This window comes from Hemicordylus capensis, chromosome 4, assembly GCF_027244095.1.
Source record: "Hemicordylus capensis ecotype Gifberg chromosome 4, rHemCap1.1.pri, whole genome shotgun sequence".
NCBI classification, from domain to species: domain Eukaryota; kingdom Metazoa; phylum Chordata; class Lepidosauria; order Squamata; family Cordylidae; genus Hemicordylus; species Hemicordylus capensis.
Genome location: NC_069660.1, coordinates 297,608,558 through 297,632,944, shown reverse-complemented (window position 1 = coordinate 297,632,944; position 24,387 = coordinate 297,608,558). Strand labels below are relative to the sequence as shown.

Here is a 24,387-nt window from a genome sequence, read left to right as displayed (position 1 = left end):
CAGAGCCGCTAATTATGTGGGTGGCTGATCCGGCCGCCCAGGGAGGGCTTGATGCTCATGCCCCTCTGAACCAGGACCAGAGCAGGAGCCTCCCTTAGCACTACTCTGGTGAAGCAAATCAGCTCTGCTCCTCGTAAATAAATTGTTGTTGTTGTTATTAATAATAATAATAATAATATTTTATTGATGGGACTTTGGGCATCAATAAAATTACAACACATCAACTACACTACTCAGGACCGCATGAATACTACGGCACTATCTTTAATTTTCCTTTAGTTATCCTAGACCCTTGGAAATGGCCCGATAATTAAAGTACCAAATCCAATCAATAACATCTGGTAGACTGTGTAAATAGCATAATAATAAATAATAAATAATAATAATAATAATAATAATAATAATAATAATAATAATAATAAATACATTTTATTTCTTATCCGCCCCATAACAAGTTGTTCTCTGGTTGCTTCAGCCTGCTCTGTAGTTGGAACACAGAGGTGCAAGCAACCATGAAGGATTATGGAGTGCAGACCTTCTTTCCCAAGGATGGGAGGTAAAGGAAGAGAGTAACAGAGAGCAAAATATTGCAAGGAAGAACAAGGCTGCTTTGACCCCACTCTCTCCACCAGTTCCACTGTGGCAGGAAGTGGCCAGATCCACTGTCTGAGCTGCTCCTTGCTCCATCCACCCCATCCCACCCCCTGATCGTACCCAAAGTTCCCTGGTGAATACGCCCCGCAACAGGGGATGTGAAAAGGCCAAGGTCCAATATCTGATAAGTTCCTTAGGGGCAAACCACATCTTTCCAACAAACTATTTCTGCACTGAATGGTATATAAAACTAAAACTAAAACTCCAAAGAGATGCCAGTTGTTTCTTATGCAAAAAGGGCACACACATGCAAAGCACATGATGCATATCTAATTTAAATCCAGGTTGGTTAGTATGGTCACATACTGAGGCAACCTCACGAAGAAACCCTCTCAAGGCAAGTGCATTGCGCCAGTGTTAATTGTGTGGAAGACCTTGTGAGAGCCACAGACCAATTTGAAACTTGATATTTTAAACATGGAACTATCATTCATATGCTGAAAGAGTCTCATCCGTTTCTACTCCAGTTTCTGGCTCTGAAAAGTCTCCATTCCAAATGTCAGTCACAACATGTGGATGTAAAAGAGAGTTTTTTAAGCTGCCAGCCTGATATCTTGAAGGACCCTTTGTGCATTCATGTCTGCCGCATGATCATAGCTCTGATAGGACAACCTCGGTGGAAGATTCTACTAAGGGAAAAATTCCTGAAGTCAGGATGAAGGTTCTGACCTCAGCAAAGGAATTATTCCTGAAGGTTAGACAAGCTGCTGGAACACACCACAAATGCTTTGAACTCAGCTGTATTTGCATTGGGCATGTTCTCACTGCTGGGCATGTTCTTGGGCATGTTCCTCTGTATGTGAGTAAAAAGCAGGCACAGATTCCATGCATTATTTGCCGGCCACTGAAAATGCATTATTTGCCTGAAACCTTCTGTTTTAGTTGTGATCAAGGTTTGCTATACAGTTGTGACTACACGGGTGCAGAGAAAAGGCACAGAATGTAGCATAGTAATTGACTACCTTTAATTTATTCATTCATTTGCACATTTTTTAAAGGCGAGATTTTTTTAGTCCTCGTGGCGGCAAAGATGTGAATGAAAGTGTGTGTGCAATGTTTGCTGAAGAATTCCAGCTGTAGGAGACAGTGCTTCCTGTCCAAGATTTGCAAAAGCAGGATAGATTAGGAGAAATGGGAAGCAGAGCAGATAATTAATGCAAAATATGAGATAATACGAATATTCGCATTGTTTATCCAGGTGGCAGAATCTTACCTTTCTGGGTGAAGACATTTGATTGGCTGGGTGAAAAAATTTAACAATTCTTTTTTTACCTCATAATTGTTTGTTATGGATATTTGTATCCTGCCTTGCCATTCTGGGAATGCCCAAAATGGCTAATAATAACAAACATTAGGATTTTAGGCAGCACCTGGTCAGGATCGAGGATTTTCCAAAAAAGCAAATGTTCCTTAATGGTTCAGCATGCTTCCTTAATGCGAGACTTCCCCGGAAAGTGGAGAAGTCATAAAAGGTGACTCGTCCTCCCCATCCCCAGGCAGGTGTGTGTTAAGGAACAAAAGAAACCGTCTGGAGGAAGTCAGGCATTTCCTGTGGGAGTCAGTTTCTGTGGGAGTTTCTGTGGGAGGCTATTACGTTCAATATATGTGCAATCTGTACACACACACACAAATACGCACATGCATGTACAGATATGGGTACATGTACAGTTATTCACACTTTGCATTTGACACATTGTCCGCCGGGACTGCCTGCTGGCCTTAGTGGAGCAACTGCAGCTGTGTCTCCTGGGGCTGACAGAGCACCAGAGGTGGGCATCAGCCTGAGAGGTGAAGAGGTGAAGAGCCTCCAGCACAAACAAGGCTCTGGAGGCCACAAGCCATTCAAGCAAGCAGCTGGGAGCTCCTGCTGAAGGGAGACCTGGCACAGGGATGAAGTGTGGGGTGAATTGCAGTGACATCAGTGATACACCTCAAGGCAAGTGGAGGGGACTGAGTGAGGGAGGAGAGGGAGGGGGAAGGGGGTGCCAAAGGTGATACCTGTAAAAGCCTAATGGGGTAATAGGGGTAGGTCCAAATTAAGGGTGGCTGGAGATGTGAAACATGCAAAGGGGCCTATAAAACAGGAGATGACCAGTGATGAAGGGTGGTAAGAGAGACTGTCAAAGGCCTCCAGTGAGAGGCTGTGACAGTGACTGACAAGTGCCAAGGAGGAGGACTAGGGTGACAAGTCACCCCCACCCATGTTTATTCTGAGGCCTGACCCCAAGGACCCTCCTTGCAGCCAGGGCCGTGTGGACCCATTCGTACACACATGTATAGTAGTCCACTTCCTATCTGTACCCTGCATTTCAGGGGGTGTTTTTACTTTTAGAGTGGATGAATGCATGGTCATTCACACAAAAACATACCTGTGTACAGGCACTGTATGTACAGGTACGTACAATACAGTGCCTGAATAAGGCTAGAGACCAAAGAAACAAGCTGGGAGTGAGTGAGAGAAGTGTTGATGCATCTGACACAATCTGTTCTTGATTTAAAAGAGGTTTTATAGGAATGTGACATTGCTTACTTCCATTTGATTCTCAACCTGTAGATTTGTAAATAAACCATATATTCCAAAGGGACCGTAAGCTTCCATTGCTCTCTCCTCCCAAGGAAGCCTGAATCAAAGAATGTTTCAACCCTGGAACTTTCCACCACTCAGGAACGTGGAGAGCACAACAGTGTACGTTACAAATGTTAAAATAATGATGAAAATTCTTTGAAGAGAACTAATCATAAAAGTACTTTAGCAGATAAAAGCAAAACACAAGCATCCAAAAACAGCAGCACAATAAAAACCACAAAACCTACTACAGGGGCCAGAATAAGAAGGGTTTTTCATGGTAACAAATGACCATAAGAGAGAGGTGGCTCCAGGGGTGCTCCTTTCATGAGGCAAGGTGAGGCAGTCACCTCTGGCAGCAGATTATTGGGGCACTAGCAACATGGCAAGATCCCACCCCCACATCCACTGCTATCAAAGCAGCTCTCCAGGACTTATCTGATCCTTGCAAGCTTTGCAAGGAGTGCTTGTCTTCATACTTTCCCCCTCCACACCACTTTCAAAGCTTGCAAGGGTTGGTTTTGAAAGGGGGCTGTCCTGAACCACGTTCCTGGGGCAAGGCAGCATTTGGCGCCTTGCCTCAGGCACCTCAATAATTTGTGCTGCCCCTGGGTGCCTTCCTATGAAAATCATTCTGTATCTGGTCATGGAGAAGACCTTCTCCTGTATCCCACCCAAACCAAACACCAAACAGAGTCCTGCATATGCTTGTAAAACACAACTTACCTAGATGTAAAGAGGGGTTCACACAACCATTTTTCTGTGATGCAAACATCATAGGCCCATTTACACATTATGTTCAATACTCGTACGAGTGTAAGTGTACATGGGTACAGTCATTCACATTTTATGTTGAATGAAGGTTCACAAGTACACTTCCTATTAGGGATGTGCACAAAACTATTTGGACTATTTGGTACGAATTCAAACCCAATTCGAACCAGGGTGGGTAGGTTCAATTCTGGTTTTGCTCAAACCCCGCCTTGGTTTGGTTTGAATTTGAACCCATCATGAACTAGTTCTAAAAGGTTCTACATAGGGTATAATGGAGACTAGAACCAGCCCATTATTCCCTATGCAGAGCACCCAGGGGCATGAAATTGTGGCGGGTGGTAGGCATGCCTGAACACCAGAGCAATTGGACATTCCTGTGCTCATTAATGATTTTTTGTAAATTTTTCAGGTTTTTTGCATTTTCCCCATAGAGAATAATGGGGCCTGGAACTGGCCCATTATTCCCTAGGCAAAGCACTTAGGGGCACAAACCCAAACCCCAAAGCAATTGGACACAATTTTAGATGATTTTATAAAAGATTTTTCAATTTGTTTGCATTTTTCCCATAGAGAAAAATGGGGATTTGAGGATGCCCCAATTGCCCTACTGGGGGTACCAAAGTGGGTTTGGGTGCAAGGCAGGTGTGGCCACAGCTCCCTCCAGGAGCCCCAAGCCAGTGGGGTTCATAGTTTATTTTTTATAAAAAAAAATTAAAAAAGATTTTAGCCTGTTTAAATGCAATGAACAATGTGTGACCCTAATTGCTGTGAACTCTGAGTTCACAGTTCATAGCAGTTAAGGTCACACATTGTTCACTGCATTGAAACAGGCTAAAATCTTTAATATATATATATATTTAAGGCATGAACCCCATGGCTTGGGGATCCCGAGGGGAGTTGTGGACATACCCGCCTTGCACCCAAACCTACTTTGGTGCCAAGGCACCACCACCCCAGTTGGAGCATCCTCAAATCCCCATTATTCCCTATGGGGAAAATGCAAAAAGAAAAATCTTCCAAAAAATAAATAAATCTAAAATCACAGGAGTGTCCAATTGCTTTGGGGTTCAGTGGATGGTAGGCACCCCTGGGTGCCTACCACCCACCCTGGGGCTTGTGCCCCTAGGTGCTCTGCATAGAGAATAATGGGCCAGTTCCAGTCCCCATTATACCCTATGGGGGAAATGCAATTTTTTTTCAAAAAATCATTAAAATTGCAGGAGCGTCCGATTGCTTTGGGGTTTAGGTGATAGTTGGTACCACCCATGGGTGCCTGCCACCCCAACCCAGTTTTGGAGGCTCAAACCTTTGAACCAATTCAAACCAGTTCAAATAGAACCAGGCTGTGTTTGGTTCGAACTTGGACCAGCATTGCCAATTCAATGCCTTGTTTGGTTTGAGTTCGAACCTTTGAACCAAACCGGTTCAAATTCAAACTGGTTCGAATTCAAACCTGTTTGCACATTCCTACTTCCTATCTGTACCATACATTTGAAGGGTCTGTATACAGATTAACTTTTAAAATGAACACAAGTATAGTCATTCACACAAACACTTGTACGAGTGTACCGACATCTGTACACTTGTACAGCATAATGTCTGAATTGGGCTCATGAGGTGACATTTCACTGGGTTTTCCAGCATTGAGATAGTCTAGGGAAGAGCTTGGCATGTGTCCAGATGAAATCACAACATATTGTGAGAGGTGACTTGAACAAACATGTGGGCCGCCTTACTTGCTTGAGTCATCTGGGACTGTGCAGTTTTTATCCAATATGGGGTTTTTGGCTTTTGGTGCGTTCAGTATTCTCTCCATGTGTCCCAAAAGCAGTTGATATGGTTTAAGTTTTTAAATATGATTTTATCTTCTCTTTTTTTGTAGTATAGATTTTGTATAAACATGGCATATAAATATTTAAAATAAACACTACTCTCTGCAGATGGCCAGATTCTAATGTATAATCAGTGGGTGCAGGAGCAAATCACACCTGTTGGGCCCACTCTCATCCTCCATGTGTTGATGTGGTCTTCCGCATAGAACCAATGCATGTACCAACTCTACCCACCAGAGGCATAGCTAGAGGAGAGGGGGCCCATGTTCACCCCTCTCCACGATGGCTCCTTGGAATAAAGGAGATAATGAAGAAAACAGGGAGGGGTGAAGCGGGGGGCCCCTCAGGAGCTGGGGGCTCTGGGTTCTTTGAACCTATCCGCTCAATTATAGCTACACCCCTGCTACCCACATTATCTCACTGTATCATTGGCATTCTGCGTTTTTTCAGGATTCAGATTACACATACCAGCTATTTATGTGGTTTTCTACAGAAGACCCAATCCATGCATGGAGATTGGGAGCACAGACAGCAGACATGATCTTGCTCCCCACTCCATATATTGATTATCATTGAACCATTTCTGAGCCATTTTTGGAAGGGCAGTATATAGATTAAATGAATGAATGAATGAATACATACATACATACATACATATCCTTGGAATTAAGATAGCCTGCACATGACTGTTATGTTTTGCTAAAGTGTGAATGATCATTCACACTGCCTAGAGAAGGGGATGGACTTTGATGACTGTCAAGAATGATCATATGAATGCCACTGTAAATGTCCTGATGACCATTCCGGTGTGATTCACAGTCTACTGATCTCCTGAGATTGCTGTGGTTGAGGCCTATGGGAGTAAAGAAAAAGGTTGCTATTACAAAGATAAGCATTCATTAATTTTCCTCATACATGTGAATATCTCTTTCCTTCAGGAAGCTCATGTCAGTCTCTCTTGCCCCACTCCTGTGAGAGAAAGCTGTATGCTGCATAGCAGGATGGGGATTTAAACCAAGCCACCTTACCACCAGTTACAACACCTCTCACCACATTGGACAAATCTGTATCTAAATAACAGCTAAAACCTTACACCTATTTAGCTCTTATTCTTCATCAGAGTTGTACTCTATGGGCTGGTTCAGGTGATACGGTCCCCAACACAGACAATTATGATGGGGACATGCCAAGAGTGTACCAGTTGGGAAACCCTCTGTGGGCATTTTGACATTCTCGGGGCGTCCCTTTTAAAACAAGTATTTGAAGCACATGTATAGGGGCTGTTCAGATGAGGAGCTCTTCTCTGCCCCCTGCTAATGATAATGATATGCCATGTGTATTGGGAATTCTCTCTGGCAAGAGAATCCCTTTTTCATTATAGCAGAGTGCACAGAGGCACAACACAGCGGAATTTAGTTAGGCATGCATGTATGCTGAGAGTAAAGTAACTTGGAGCCAGTTCATAGTTTCAAATCAATATATATGGTATTTATTAAAGAACTCCATTCTAGATAGGAAAGTGAGGAGTTAGGATCTCTAAATCTAGCTAGCTAGCTGGATGCAGATGGATTCTGCATCTCTGCACACATGGTGCAGGGAGAGGGGCTTGCATGTTGCAAGGTAGTAGGAACAGGAAGAGAAGAGAGGAAGGAAGTGGCTGGAAGGAAGGAAGTCCCCTGAGAGTAGCAATCTACATTCCAAAGGGATAGTGTCAGAACAGTAGAGAAGGGATGACCAATGTCTTGACCCTTTAGCCCTCTGACTCACTAGTCTGTCCTCCACTGTCTTTGAGACAAGAGACAGCGCATAGTCCTTCACTTCCAACAATGAGGCACTGGGGCATCCACAGGGAACATCCCAATGAGTGCATTTGCTGCAAAAGCCCTTCAGAATCACATATGTTGGGGACTATATGAACTGTTCCTATATGTTTCCTATAAATAAGTATCCAAAATGTCATGGAGGCACTGTAGTTCAGCAGTAGAGCACATTGTTTGTGCACAGAAGGTCTCAGGTTCCACCCCTGGCATCTCCAAGTAGAGATCAGAAAGATCTCTTTGAAATCTTGGAGAGTCACTGCCAGTGGACCATGTCGGAAGGATGATATGTCCAGGCAGCACTGTGCAACTACAAGAGAGAGCACACACATCTTTTCGTCCTAGTGTGCTTCTTCCACCTCAAAACTCTTGGCGATGGAATGCCCAAACCTACTTTAAAGTAATATTAGAACCACAATTTTGGGGTGGTTGGGACATTCCATTCCCCATGTGAATATGCGGGGAGGGAAATGCACAGCCTCACTTTAATTGGTAGGACAAGCTGAGCATATTATCTGAATAATGAGTGCATGTGGTTCTAGCTGTTGCAGGGTACATTTCACAGTCTCTAATGTTCTCTTTTCCAAAAGGAAGCAAACCCAGTCCTCTCTAACCCAAAAATTCTCCCTGTATGTTCTTTAACTACTATTGGCCATACTATTTCTAAAATCCAGGGTCTTCTAAGACAGTGATATAATCCATCTATTTAACTGATTCCCAGGAGCAATGTTGCTGGGGATTCAGATGACATACATACCCACATTTTTTTTAAAGAATGAATAAAGAGCCAGCGTGGTGTAGTGGTTAGAGTGCTGGACTAGGACCGGGGAGACCCGAGTTCAAATCCCCATTCAGCCATGATACTTGCTGGGTGACTCTGGGCCAGTCACTTCTCTCTCAGCCTAACCTACTTCACAGGGTTGTTGTGAGGAGAAACTTAAGCATGTAGTACACCACTCTGGGCTCCTTGGAGGAAGAGCGGGATATAAATGTAATAAATATATAAACTCTCCAATTTGGGGGGAAATAATATTTTTTCAATACTACTTTATCTCTAACATGAATGTGCAGTGAAAAATTTTGTGCAAAGAGAAAAAGGTATGAATGGTCAAAGTTAGCATGTACAGGAATGGTTACCTGTGTAAGTCGTGATGTATGGGAGGCTTGGCTTCCAAGGGTATGCTCTGCATGCACTCTCATTTCTGCACCCGTGGGCACATTTCTTCTGGTATAACCTTTCACCTCCTTTGTTCACTTGTTTGCTTCTGTTCTTGTGTAATAGCACTCTTATTTATCCTTTAGAGAAATAAACTTTCCCCCCTCTCCCTTCTAAGCAGCAGGACCAGTTGACTATTTGGAGGAATTCAGCCTGATCCAGAAATTATGCTGTACGGGTGTACAGTTGTTTGTACACTTATAAATGTGTTTGTGTGAATAACTGTACCTGTGTTCATTTTCAAGTATGCGTGGTACAGATAGGAATGGAAGTATATTTTTGTAACTGCATTCAGCATAACATGTGAATGGCTGTACCTGCGTACACTGTACACTCATTGTACACGTGTTGAACATAATGTGTGAATGGGTCTATTGTGTCCCTCCAGAGTACTGTTGCTTTTGCTCTTTATAAAATGTTTCAAAATAAGGAGTCAGACTGTCATAGAAGTTTACCTAACATTGTTATCTCTCCCTCCTCCAAGATTGGGAGATCAGGAAGATAAGATTTAAATGGCAAAATTCAAGCTGCAAAACTCTAATGTGGCTGGATCAAACTTTTGGAGCTCTCTGGCCTAAAATACTATGGTATAATGGCCTCACAAGGGTCCAGCATACACACATTTTCCCTTCCATCCTGACAAAAAAATTAACCGGCTATAGGCATTTTAGTGGTTTCCCATTCTAGCCTATGGCCAAATCCTTGGAAAGAGAGTTGAGGACAATCAAGTATAGTAGCCTCTGTACACTCTTCAGGGGCGTAGCCACTATTGGGCAACCAGGTTCAAAGAATCCGGGCCGCCTCGCCTTGTGGCCCCTGACATGCACCCTGCGTCTGACATCAGATGCGGCGGGGGCTGGTTTAGCTCCTCAGTGGGAGTGGACGGCCCTGTTCGGGAATTAAATGGCCAGCACTGCATTTTCGGCATGAATTAAAGGCAAAGAGAGCTGCTCCTGGCCACACTGCAAATGCAGCACTGGCCTGGATCTAAGTCCCAAACAGGGCCACGTGGCTCCATTGAGGAGCCAGACCATGCCCCCTGTGACTGACGTCAGATGTGGGGCATGGCTATCCCCCATGTCTGATGTCACACATAGGGGGTGGGGTGAGCGGGCTGCCACCGCGGCCAAACATGGGCCGCTGCTGGCATGTCTATTACTGAACCTCTTCCTGAGGCTGCCACACTTTCTCCTTCTATTCCCCTCACATGCATTTTTCAAAAATATAAGCAATATTTATATTATCTCACTGTTCCACTAATGAAGAGAGTGAAAGAGCAGCAATTTAAGATTTATTTATTTTTTTAAGGGAGGAGATTGTGGTCTCACTCGGCAGCACAACCAACACATGTTTCCTTAGAAGTAAATCTCATTAGCTTCAGTGAGACTTACTCCCAGGAGAGTGTGTATAGGATTGTAACCAAGTCTTTAGAGGGAGGCTGTCGGGCAGAAGGAAAGGGAAGCAATACAGCAGGATTTTCAGGAAGTAATTAAGACATCAGCAGCCAAATCCAGAGAACAAGGAGACACTTTATTTCTTTCAATCCAAGCTCCATGGGAGTTTTGAGAGAAAAAGGTGAGGTGGTAGATTCTGCAAAAATTCAGTAAGCCAAAAATTCAGCACACCAGAAGTGTATGGTTGCACAGTAACAAAATTTAAATTAAAAAGTAAGATGTGCTGCTTTCTGTACATTACATATGCACACATTAAGCACTTCAGGAGGTGGTGAAATTGAGAGGGACAGAGGAAGTGACACGGAAGGGCCGCAACCTACAATGTCTACCTTGATGCAGACTGGAAATAGTGGGATGAACTAGCGCAAGACCTGCCAGGTACGGGTGCCCAAAAATAACTCCTACAACTTGCAGTTCCTGCCAGTGGTGCTCTTACCCCTGAACTTTGGGGCCAAAGTCCAGGGCCTCCACACATCCTGGGGGGCCCAAATCCTTCTTAGTCTGTCCTGGGTGGTGTGGTTGCTACTGGCCTGCTCTGTGCCGGATGGCCGAGTGTGATTAAGACCTGTTCCTGGTGCATTAGAGACAGTGGGGGGCGTGGAGAAAGAAATATGTGGGATGGGAATGTGTTAAGTTGCATGTTGAAATGTTTCTGCTAATGCACATTTGCATGAATATACCTGTTTTATATTCTTTCATTATTGTGGGTTCAGTTGCTGTTTGTGCCCTCAAGAACCCAAGTGTTAAAAATACTGGACCGGGTCTCACAATCAGTGAGACCCAGTTCCTAGGGGTGAGCGGGAAGAGCAGGCTAAGCCCGCTCTCCCCGCTCACGAGCGGGCAGGGAGCACTGGGCGGCCAGATTGGCCGCCCACACAATGGCCGGCTCCGAGACGGAGCCGGCGGGGGCTGGGGAGCTCGGGGGCCACGCGGCCCCCGGAGGCCCCAGTATGCCCTGTGTGAGCGCACAGGGCATACTGGGGAGATCCCCAAGCCGGACGGCTGCTTTTAAGCCTCCCGGCTGGGGGTCTACTCACAAGTAGCCATGGCGCGGAGCCACACCGCGGCTACTCACAAGCAGATAGCCCGGGTTTGCAGAGCGCTCACTCCGCAAACCCGGGCTAAGGGGCGGGTTACAGGAGCGGGTTAGCTGCTCCAGAACCACCAGGCTCGGCTGCAAGCCTGGTGGTTCTTACGATCACAAAAATCGGGTTGGATTTTCCTAGCCCAATTTTTGTGATCATAACACTAGCCCCACTGTGTTTGTCATGGGGTGTGTGCGTGTGTGTGCACACGTGCGTGCAGGGGGATGATACTTAACTTGCATTGGGGTGGGGTGAGGGGTCTCCAAAGGCCTTTAGGTCCAGGCCCCAAAATTACCTGACTACACCTCTGGTTCCTATACAAGCTCACCACATTTCCCGGGGGCGGGGGGAACCCTCTATCTGGAAACTTCCTGGTTATAAGTAAAACCTGGTGAGACTGAGAGGAAAACCAAACCCAGTGATATTCATAAATATCATAGCAACAGCTTCCCAACCTAGTTTCAAAGCAAGCAATTATTTGTTTCTCATTTCTGTTTGACTTCTTTCTTAATGGCTCTTAATGTTTTTCTTCCACAATGTTGAACACATTTACATACTGTTTCCTTCTACGGAAGAGGAGACTCCCAGGGCATCACGATGTCATTTTAATTTGAATACTGGGGTGGGTACCTGGTTCACCACTGCAGGCTATATTGCAAACATGGCATGAGGCTCATTAGTCTTCTTTGATGTAACCTCATGGAGATTTCTGCTGGGCAAGTCACACAGTAGTGCAGTTCTTGTGCAGCTCCCATTCACTTCCACAGGCCTGGTGCACAGCATATTATCCCAGTATATTGGTCCTCATGCCGTTATCATGGCCACATACCGTAAGTGCCAAACTAGAGTTGGAAGCCATTATTCATCAATTATTTTATCTGGAAATTGATATCTTTGAATGTAATGACATCAGTTTGTTGAAGTTCTTGCTATGATCTCCTTTATATATTTTTCTAAAATTATCTACTTACTTCTCTACATATGTGCTTGCTTTCTGATTCTGTAATTATCTTTTCTTCTGAGGAGCTCCACAAATCTTAGACATGGTTCCCAGCCATCTTGTACTTCAAACCAACCTCTAGGATACCAGGTTTATTATCACTATAACAAGCCAACCCCTGCACAGAGCATCTGTGCACTCTTTGGGGCTGGCTACCTCTCCCCTCACCGTCCCAGTCTCTGGCCGGGAGGAGTGCCGCGGCTTGGCCCGCTGCCGCCTCACCTCCGCGGCCGGGCCAGACCCACCACCTCTCTCCCCCCACCCCAGTCTCTGGCAGCATGCCGCCACGGGCGGGCCCACCACCAGGCTGAGAGCCACTGCCGCAAGTGGGGCCGCCAAGAGCCGCCGCTGCTAGCGGGGCCGCCGAGAGCCGCCGAGAGCCGCCGCCAGCGGGGGCCTCCAAGAGCCGCCACCAGCGGGGGCCACCGAGAGCCGCCACCGCCGCCAGCGGGGGCCGCCGAGAGCTGCTGCCGCCATCTGTCGGGCCTGCCAACCCCCACCCCAGTATCGGGCCCACCACACTTCCACCTCCTCGCTCCTCAGCCTGTCCTCCCCGTCGCTGCCAGGCCGGCCCGCCAGCGGCCATGGCCGCCACCGCCGCTGTTCTCCTGGGTGTGCCTTACCCAATCAGGTGCCCCCGCAGCCCAGCCAATCAGCTGGGCTACCAGGATGCACGTTCGAAAGGCACACCCAGGAGAATTAAATATATAGGTGATTCCTGAACTTTTGAATCAGCCCAGCCAGTGGAGATAGACGTAATGCTGAGCTAGATGGACCAGAGTTGTCACCCAATATGGCTACCTTCACAATAAATGAGAGAATGCTTTGCTTGAATCAACCATTTTTAAATATTGAAAATGTGGCTTACAAATTCTTCTTTAGGTTAGATATTACATTTTTTAAAGACTATCTAGTTTGAGTTTCTCCAGTTCACACAAAGGTGTTGATAAGAGAGTTCTGAAGAAGCAGTTTGGTGGAGAATCATTTTTTCCCTGTGATGGGTTGAAGAGGAGAAGCTGAATAATATTCTTTATGCAACTAGCCTGCGTGCTTGCTCCTGTTCCCCAGTAATATTTTATCACCCTTAGAGATTATAAATATCTAATAAAACTGAGTAAATAAAAATATATTAATACAAAAGCAGATGATTACAAAGATGTGATAAGTCTCTGTTGCTGTCTCTTCTAACGCAAACATACCTTACAAATATTAACCTGAATTTCTCATTCCTTGGGGAAAGGGGTGAGTACTTAGAATTAAAATTGTGTTCCAGAATATATATTTTAAGTAACATACACAAGAAAAAATTCTCATGGAATTTCTAGCTTCTGTAAAGTGTCTTGGGAGACAGAGACTTAATTGGCCTTTCAGAATTATTTTCTTTTGTTTAATAAAAGAAAGCATAATTTGGGTGTTAGTAAAAGATCACAAATGTTTCCAGTACCTCTGTGGTCTGTCTTCTATCTCTATTACTTTATAACTCTGTAAGGAATTTGCCAGTTTCAAAAGGTGAACCTGTATGTAATTTGAAAATATTAGAATACAATACATTCTCATTTCTAAAGTACATTATTAGGCAAGCATCCCTGGGCACCATACAGTTTGAAAAGGATTATACAAGAACTCTCTTCAAAGCAACAGTTTAAAACAGGGAAAGTCTCAGTCTTACTTTTTATTATCATTGTGTGGGGGACGTCAGCTCAGTTCAAAGGGGTGGAAACCTCCAGGTGCAAAGAAGCACAGTATGCAAATTTTCAGTTGCAGTTGAGCAAAGGTGGGATTCTGGGAAAAAGAGAATGGCGCCTGGGAGTTATAGTAGAAGCTTAAGTAGCAAGGATGAATAATGTAATAAAAAACCATGACTTATTTAATGATAAGAATCAAACTGCACATTAACTTGCATACAAACATCTCTGTGAGAGCGGTAAGCAGTTTCATGGCTTTGTAAACTAGAGCACATCTCCGTTCCAAAGTGAACTCTTAAGAAAATATTTGCCCACGTTTTTAGCATGAATATGGAAGATCTGCCTGGGAAGTACACCTATTGGCTAACACCTGAAATGTCACTAACCCACCCTCGATCCCACAACAGTTTTGCAACTATATTAGAAATATTTCCTGGTTGTTGATTTTAGTAAGGGAAAGAATGAAAATAGAAACAAACAAACATACACAGGATGCTTTATGTTTCGACAGCAGACACCCAATTTAAATCACAAGGGAAGGGGCAAGACTGATGAGTGGACCAGCGCTGGATCTCTGGTATCTGCATCTGTCATGAAAACTGCAATGCTGGGAAGCAGCTAGACTCAGGTGGCAGGTGAAGAACTTGTTGTGGCCTCTCTTTTTATATTACATCTGTAATCGTGCTTTAAGAAATTTCCACCAAACACAACCAAACAGACTATTAAAAAACTATGGAGTGTGAGAGCAGGCCCAATCCATGATTATTTTGTGCACGGGGAGAAGTCCTTGTCTCACACTTAAAAATGGCTACTATTGAGGTACAGTATGCACTCAAATATGGGCAGGATAGAAGGTTATAATTACCAAGCTCTCCCTATTATAACATGGATATACATTGTGTTGAAGAAGTGAGTGTGAACTGATAGTTGTGAACTGATCAAAGACTGAACGGATGATAGCAAATGCCATCAAAAAGAGAAGAGAAGTCTAGAACAATTTTATTCATTTTTCTGTGGTTCTTCATTTTGTTCAATAGCATAACCGTCCACAAATAACCTTTAACAAACTGTTTCCTATGTTTTGAGGCAATTACTACAAACCAGGCAGCCTTATATGTGTTGTGTAGAAACTCATGTGTTTGATGTTAGCCTAATAAGAACATGATGGGAGGCAACATATTTTTTCTACTGCCTAGATATAAAATCCCATAAAGAATACATAAAGTGCCATAAGGAGCAAGATAAGAGGCAACTTTTCTTCCCTAACACCTTTATGGGGAATGTAATAAAGGAGATAATGGGCCAAAACTCCCACCAAGACTTGACACAATAAACACAATCTAAAACCCACTCTGGCATTTCTGCGCAACATAGTACCTGCATTCTGATATCAAATCTGTGTCCAGAAGTTTGATATGTCCTTAGAAAGGATCAACAGCTCATATACAAGTGCTCTTAATTAATAGTGAAGTATTTGTTAAATTTTCAGATTGAGGATAGGGAGCTATCTTTAGTATTATTATTTTTCTATGGAAACTGCTTTGAGAACTTGTGTTAAAAAGCTGTCTATAAATATTCACAGCAGTATTAAATGTCCTTGGACTCAAATTACACATTGGCTGCATTCTCATGTAATGTGGAACCAGAGTTGGAGGGTCCAGAGCTTGCCCAAGCATTCAGTGCAAATGCATGCAACTCTGGTTCCATGAGGCAACAGAGATTCTGTTTTTCAGACTCACTCCAATCTGAACTCTCAGGTTGCAGTGAATTTTGTCACCACAACCTGAGGTTAGATGCAGTCTGAATTGTATCCACATTCAGAACCACAGGCTTCATCCCCTTCAACAGGAGTTGAGGGAAGAAGCACCTCCCTCAACTCCAGCTGTGATTGGCCATTCAAGCTGTCCTTCATGCAAAAAGGAAGCCCGCACAACCATTTTCCCCTCCTCTCTGCAGTATCACCATCTGCAGAGAAAGTGCTCTCCGTTACATCCAAATTCAGACAAGAGCACGGGGGTGGGGGGTGGGGAGTAGAACTGAAGGTCCATTGGATACGTGGTTCTGTGTTATGTTTGAATGCAGCTTTTTTGTTGAGTTCTATGATTCTTTCTTTGGTATATTTTTGAACAGGCAGGCTGTGAGGCGGGTCTCACGATCCGTGAGACCTGCTTTTGTTAAAAGTGCGGGGAGAGCGGGCTAAGCCGACTCTGGTGACGGAATCTTTACATATGCCAGTAACACGATGGTCGGCTCTGTGACAGAGCCAGCGGGGGTGGGGGGAGCGGGGGCTGCACAGCCCCCGCAAGCCCCTGTATGCTCTGCGTGAACATGCAGGGCATACTGGGGAGACCCCCGAGCTGGGAGGCGGATTTTCGCCTCCCGGCCAGGGGTCTACTCATGAGTAAGTGCGGCGTAAAGCCACGCTGCAGCTACTCACGAGCCTAAAAAGCGGGTTTGCTGGAGCGCTTGCTCCGTAAATTTGCTTTTTAGCAGGGGTTCTCAAGCAGGTTACCCGCTCAAGAACCACCGGGCTCGGCTGCGAGCCTGGTGGTTCTTACGACCAACAAAAATCGGGCTAGGCTCTCCTAGCCTGATTTTTGTTGGTCGTGAGAATCGCCCCAAGTCTGACTAAAAAAGGGTTGGGCAGAGAGAAGCTGTTGAACTCTCTCACTCCAGTTTTTCACTTCAAAATTGCCCTCTCCAGGCTTCTTTTTCACCCTTGGCAGGAAAGGTATAGAGAGCCCCTGTGGGACCATGACTGCTTCAAGGATCACTACTTTTATTCAAAGTTAAAGTAGCTTCTTTTCAAAATGCTAGATGGGAATGTGGCCTCCCAAATGACTTGCAACATCTTATGTGTGCACACATTCAGATCAAGATTGCCCACCCAAGCTATTATTTAACACTATGCAGAAATGAGAGACTTGCACCATCTTACTTTGTCCTCACTTTTGCCATAAAAAAAACCCTCACCTAATGGATTCAGTGAGCTAGATTATGGCTCAAACCACAGGGCACTTGGATTTCCATGATTCTTTTCTCCACTTTTGTTTAATCTAAAGCAGCCTGGTGCAGGGACAGCAGAAAGCCAGGGAGAGAGGCTGTTAAACCCACGCCACTTCTGTCATTTCTTCAACTCAAGCTCTTCCTACCCTAAGCTTGCAAGGAAATGATGCACAGCTCCCATAGCTTTCCTTTTTCTTTCTCTCTCATTTCTGCATAGTGTTAAATAATAGCTTGGGTGGGCGATCTTCATCTGAACAACAACTGGAAGGGGGAAGATTAAACAGTGAGGTCATTCACACAATCAAAAACTGTGTTCTACCCAGGTTTGGGAGCTGTGTGTGCTCCTAATTTTCGGTTGTGTGGAATCAAGGGAGGAGGAAAACCTGGGTAGAAGTGATTGTGTGGAAGCAAACTTTGCTCGTGAGAAGCAGTGGGATTCAAGCAGCTGCTGGTGCCACCATGGCAGCAAAGCCTCTTGTGGAGCCCGCAGCTTAAATGGGGTTAAGGGAGCAAGCACTCCCATAGCCCTGTTTTTTTTAAATCATCTGCCAGCAGACTGCAGGGCTCCCGGCCAGCATTGGGGGATACCCACAATGCACCGTGCACCCGTGCAGTGCATTATGTGAGTTCCGGAGTCCAGCCCCTGACCCTCTGTGCTACCAGAAGTAGTGGAGGATCATCTTTGGTGCACGATCCACACACACAGCGCCCTCCATGGATCATCTGCAGGGAAGGGAAGGTAATGAAACCTTCCTCCCCGCCTGCCCACCAAGCCCTTCTCACAGATTGTGAGAAAGGGCTCATAGTCTGACCTTTTTAACTCCGATAAACTGTGATCTTTTAAACTCTAGCTATGAATTTTAAAAAATGTAATGGAAAGAATCATCATCATCATTATTATTATTATTATTATTTTACATTTATATCCCGCTCTTCCTCCAAGGAGCCCAGAGCGGTGTACTACATACTTGAGTTTCTCTTTCACAACAACCCTGTGAAGTAGGCTAGGCTGAGAGAGAAGTGACTGGCCCAGAGTCACCCAGCTAGTTTCATGGCTGAATGGGGATTTGAACTCGGGTCTCCTTGGTCCTAGTCCAGCACTCTAACCACTATACCACGCTGGCTATTTTTATCTTCATAATTCCATGTTACTAATATGTTGGTCCTGGGACATCTAACCACAAGTTGAGAGCACACATATTCTCATATGTGTGAGCTATATAACTTTTGTAAGTGGTAATCAATCTGGACTCAGATTTGATGTCAGAATCCACAACTCAAAGCACTTTTTTAAAAAGTCACCATTTGCAGTAATTATTGTACACCTTCTGGGGTATGTAGTATGCTAGTTGTGCTGATCCACAATATCTGCAGTCTATTCTGAGGACCCCCAAGCCATTTAACAGAGGGTTGTCTCATTGAATCTGCAGGAATGGCATGTACTGAACATCTGGGTTAAGTGACTCACCAGTGTTCCTAACGCCCCTTTTATATTATTTTTTGAGTCATATAGCTGGTAAACATTTCTTTCAAATACCTCTCACAGCCTGTAATTTTCCAGAGCCCTTCTTCCTGGGGTGTGATTTAGGATGCAATGCTTTTGTGAAGAAGTATGTGGGGGGAGGGGGTAAGCAGCAGGCCATTTTTAATGACTGACCTGAATATCCTCTCATTTCAATTGCTACTTTTAAATTCATGGAAGACAGGTCTATCAATGGCTATTAATCTTGATGGCTATAGGGTTCCTCCAGGCTCAAAGGCAGGATGCCTCTAAATACCAGTTACAGGGGAGCAACAGTAAGAGAGGGGGCATGCCTCCATCTCTTGCCTGTGAGCTTCCCAGAGGCAACTGATGGGCCTCTGTTGAAAACAGGATGCTGGACCAAATAGACCTTGGGCCTGATCTAGCAAGTCTGTACGTATGTTCTTAAAATACATTCAACAGAACTGAGCAAGGTACAGGGGGAGATATTTTGTTTTATATTTTTTTGATGTTGTTTGGCACCGTCTTTTTCCTCCAGTTGCTACTGCTTCTCAAACACACCTCTTTTGCGCTGCTTCTTGGCGTAATTTTCCTGGTGGTGATTGTGCTTTCAGTCACTTGTGAAGTCATCAAAGAGGTCATCAAAGCCTAAATCATGACTTTATTGACATGTGGGTCACCACACCTAATAGAATTAAATGATTATTTTAGCAACTGAAGCCTAGAACCGTGAGGGTAAAAAAGAAGGAGAAGGAGAATGGCACTGAGAAGAATAGCATCAAAATAACACAAATGCATTCACAATGAGTGCATAAAATCATTACAATCTGGAAGCGCTTCTTAACACTGAAAAAACTGAACACAACTTTGGTAAGGCATTTTGGTTCAACCCTGTTTTTTAACTACATTGTAACTATTGCCATGCATAATTATACATTATTTACTGAGGCACATGAAGCAAATGCAATTGGCTTCGATGGTGTTAACAATGGAAGCTTCTATGGAGGGACTGGCTTGGAAATAGAATCAGCTGAGTCAGATAAAGATGACTGAAACATGTATTCTGCTGGAGAAACCATGGCACATCTTCTAGGTTAGCATCATTTGTCCACAGACTCAAAATCAGTGATTCCATAACTTTGGTTTTTCAAATAAAAGTTTGTAGTGGCAAATGATTGGATTTTGATGTCCTATCAAACATTTTAAGAGCATAAGAACATAAGAACACATTGAAGCCAACTTTAGGAAAACAGTTGACAAGAAGAACATAAGAACAGCCCTGCTGGATCAGGCCCAAGGCCCATCTAGTCCAGCATCCTGTTTCACACAGTGGCCCACCAGATGCCGCTGGAAGCCTACAGGCAGGAGTTGAGGGCATGCCCTCTCTCTTGCTGTTACTCCCCTGCAACACATTTTTTTGTGTAGGTAGCATATACCCACTTAAGATGCTCACCATCATGTTATCTTCCATTAATAGACTTTTGACATTTTGGCCCCTTAAGTAAAAACAAAAGAACAATATGTGAGACACAGAGTAAAAAATGTTGTGGATTATTTCAAATGAATATATGAGATTCCACACAATTTTCACCTCTCTGACTCCTCAGCGATCCGGCCTCGGGGTGTCCTGCCTGTTGCGTTCCTTTGCTTCTTTGCCCCATCACTACAGCCCTTCCAGTAATGAAAGGGGGCTCATTCTCTGACATGCCCTGCAGTTTTGTGGCATCAAAAGAGCCCAGACAACGGCTAAAGTCTCAAAATCTGTAAACCTGAAGTTACCTCTGTGACAAAACAGCTCTGTCATGATTTAAATATCCATCATTTAAAGGTTTTCTTTAACTTACATCTCTGAGACTTAACCTTGTACATGGTTTATTAGGTGTGTGACATGAACAAGATACTCATACAAGTTAAAAGCTAAGTTAATATTTATTTTAAACTAAAGATTACTTAAAGATAGCATATATTTTCAAATGAATTACTGCCAGAAATTTATAACATTGAAGTTATAGCCAGGTATTTCTTGTTTGGACGCTTTTTAATTATTTTTATGGTTCTACTTTGTAACCTTTCCCCTATATTACCTTAGTCCTCGCAGTCAACTTGCCCACTCCATCCTTGCCTCATTTCTTTCACTCTTCCAACTTCTCCTTAAATAGCAGACTTCTTCATTTCATCCTCTAAACCTAACCCTTTCTCTCCAGCCCTCAACCCAAAACTCCCCAGTCTAACTGCCAACTGCATCTTCCTTCCCAAGTTTCTAACAGGGAATTCTTTACTTATACCCAGGGACCCTTCTTTGTCAATCAACCATGTGATCAGGGGTATAGCTATAATTGAACAGATGGGTTAAAAGAACCTGTGCCCCCAGCTCCTGACAGCCACTCAGCTCCACCCCTCTGTATTTTCTTCACTATCTCCCTCATTCTGAGGGGCCGCTGGGGAGAGGGGCAAACACGGACCCCCTTTCCCCTAGCTACACCCCTGCAAATGATTTATTTCATCTTTCAAACCTTTACCTTTTCAGCAAATACAATTTCACAGAAAATCACATGCACACATGCAATAGCATTGTTCACTTTGTCATAGCCTCATCCCTCACATTTTAAAAAGAAGTTTATGTAGGCTATTTTGGCAAAGCTTCTTCTTAAAATCTCCAAGATCTACAACTGTGCAAGGTCAGGTTGGTAATGTTGGACATGGAGGATGTTGGGAAAAGCCAACCCAGGTGTAGAGAAGCCTATGTTGGGTTGGAATCTATTGACATCTACTGACACTGCCTGCCTGCATGCCTGCCCACCCACACATTAATTGCTAAATATTTTTTGCCTTTTATATTACTTACAATTTAGAAATTTGGAGATTTACATAATTTCCCCTGAGATTCTCTGATGTTACATCACTTCCCCTGAGATATTCGGATGTTGCATCATTTTTCTTCCACATTCTCTCTGTAAGTACAATTTCTGGGTTAGGGTTAGGGTTAGGTTGATTTTTTAAAAAAACAACAACAGGTAGTTGGCTTGAATTTTAATTAAATACACAGAGTCCAACCATCCTTACCTACTTGCATGCCAACTTTCAGAGCTCCTGGGCTCACCAGATTTTTTGGCAATTTTTTTACCTTCCAGGTTACTTTAAAAAAAATAAAAACATTGTATGGTCAAATTCAGTTTTAACTTGTACACAGAGTACAACTATCCTTACCTACTTGTGTGCTCATTTTCAGAGCTCCTGGGATAGCCACCCCCCCCCGAGGTTTTTTCTCTCTCTTTCCTAATTAACTTCTATGGGAATTTCTGCCAATCAGCAGTTTTTCCAACCCTGATCTTTTGAAGGGTACAAAAGGACCCAAACTGACATCTGGAGTTCCAGATTCAACTCGATCCGATCCAATATTTGCAGTAGTGCACGGCCCTAGTATTCCACAGTTAATTATATTTATTTATTTAAAATATTTCTATTCCGCTCCTCCAGTGCACTACTGCTTGGGGCAGCTCACAACAATAAGATAGATACACGATACAATAAAAGTAATAAAAATAACTAAATTAAACAAAAATGTTGTCAGATTAAAAACCACAATCATTATTAGGTTCAAATTAAAAGTTTTTTTAAAAGCTAAAAACTGAAAATTATAAAAAGCTAAAGAACCTACCAGATATTTTTAAAAAATTAAAAAATTGGAGCATTAAAAATCTTCCTTTAAAAGGTGTGTTTTAAGATGTTCAGAGAAGGCCATAATATATGCCTCAGCGGGTGCAGCCACAGTCTGATCTTTCAAGCCACTGGCCACTCAGGTGTACTCAATAAAGCAAGCTGCTGGGAGTTCCCACCCTCCTCCATGAAACAGGGTTGTTTAGCCAGTCAAATGGTGACATGCCGAGAGAGGCAGGAGACTGGGGTTGCCGGGACAACCCCAGCAATTCCCTCCCAGAAGATAGGAAGGGCTCAGAGAGGCGGGTGATGGCTGCTGTGGGGTGACCTGGTGCAGTCTGAGAGGCAGCAGAGTGGTGGAGACAGAATGATGATGATGTCGGCCCCACTGCTGCAGCACTGTGTTGAAATGCTAGTGAGGGGGGTGGAGTTGGAGGAAAAGGCCCTTGGGAGGCCAGAGATTGGGTAGCCAATCCACTTGCCTGGCCAAGGGAGAAGGAGCAAGCTGGAAGGGGGGAGGAGTGTCCTAAATGTAGGGCTTTATTTAAGGCAGGGGCTACCAAAGATGAGACTATCAGCAGGGATGGGGATGGTTGGTCCAGTGGCCTTGCAGGGAGGAGCACGGATCTCTATTCCCGCTGATAGGTGAAGGAGTGGAGTGAACATACTTCCCTCCTCCCCAACTCTGAGGCAATGCCCATGCCTGTAATTTAGTGTGAGAGGGCGTGAAGGATAATTGGGGAATTCCTCTTCCTTAAACATGGACACAAGCATTTTCTTCATTACTGGTGGTGTGAGCACTGCAGTCTCAGATTTCTCTAGAATCTAGTTGATACCATTAACCTCAAGGCTTTCCAGGTGGTAATAAATTGCTTCCTAACACAAATTGAACTCCCTGGACACATGCTGAGCATGGACCTTGCACAATGTTCACAGCACCACCTATCAGCCATTCCTTGTGAACAGTAATGAAAAGGACCAGGTACTTCTAGAAATTCAAGCTCTGGCCATCGACAAAGTCTCCTGGGGTAAAGCAGAGTATTCTGAAAGACAGGGGGAAAGATTTCTCTACAGGAATTTCCACAGGGTGACAGATCACTGAGGTCGTGTGGAAGGAAAACATGGCTTTCTTCATCTCTTCCAAATTACTTTTGAGGGCCTTTTGCTCCCCTGTTAACCTCAACTGCAGCTCTGCTTCTCCTCTTGTGCATATTTTATGACTCTAGCATAAGAAAGGTCCTGCGGGGCCAGACTAAAGGTCCTTCCAGTCCAGAGGTAGGCAACCCTGGCTCTCCAGCTGTTGTTGAATTACAACTCCCATCATCCTCAGTCACAGTCATTTATGGCTGGGGATGATGGGAGTTGTAATTCAACAACAGCTAGAGAGCCAAGGTTGCCTACCCCAATATTTTATTTCTCATAGTGACTAGCCAAATGATTCTGGGGCATGAAGGCCAATAATGGCCTTCCCTTGCAGTTGCTCCCCAGTCACTGGTACTCAGGAGCATACTAGCATGGAACATCTAGATAGCGATCATGATTCAAATCTTTTGATAGATCCATCCTCCCTTCTACTGCTCTTGATGGGCTTTCTATTGACCCCGATGGGCTATTCTCTTATCACAGCTCATCCAATGTCATATTTGGGGAATGCTCCTTATAACAAATGCTTACATGCACAATGGTACCTGGTTTTCTTGTTGAAATCAATGAGGGCTTTGTCATTCTCCCCACCCCCCACTTTGCCCCCGGTCTTGATCATTTATTGCATTTTAGGAACCTTAGTTCAGTAGTGATATGGAGTGGATCAGGAAAATATCCAAACATAACGTGGAAAGCCAGGAGGGAGTGTGGGAGCAGGAGGTGGGATTTCCCATAGCTTTGTCATAAAAAACATTAGCATAATTCCTCAAATACAGATTATCTGAGATACCTTTGAGTTATTTATTAATATTTAAAGAGGTTTTTGGCATCAGGCAGGGGGAATAATTCTTAAAAAGAGCTGACAGCAGAATACATTTGTTAAGGAGAAAGACATGTCTAAACTTTGCCAAGAGAAATAGAGTACTGAAAAAGTACTCACAAGGAGTAGTGGGGACGTGCCTTTCTTCAGCTAGAGGGCTTATTTATTACAACAGAAGTTTTGCCTTTCATTATG

General features: G+C 44.0%; 1 long non-coding RNA gene across 3 annotated transcripts; it reads right to left on the bottom strand.

Moving 5' to 3' along the window:
* Nucleotides 1–13,232: 13,232 nt before the first annotated feature.
* Nucleotides 13,233–24,384, bottom strand: LOC128324706 (uncharacterized). Of its 3 annotated transcripts, XR_008307048.1 has the most exons (7): nt 24,313–24,380; nt 21,636–21,707; nt 21,418–21,523; nt 19,134–19,257; nt 14,068–14,180; nt 13,843–13,913; nt 13,233–13,390 (listed from the first exon to the last, which is right to left on the bottom strand). It is a non-coding gene; the product is annotated as an uncharacterized LOC128324706 (long non-coding RNA). The 3 variants fall into 3 exon arrangements; XR_008307050.1 differs by lacking the exon at nt 21,636–21,707 and having other exon boundaries at nt 24,313–24,384; XR_008307049.1 differs by lacking the exons at nt 21,636–21,707; nt 24,313–24,380 and adding an exon at nt 22,231–23,485.
* Nucleotides 24,385–24,387: the final 3 nt, after the last annotated feature.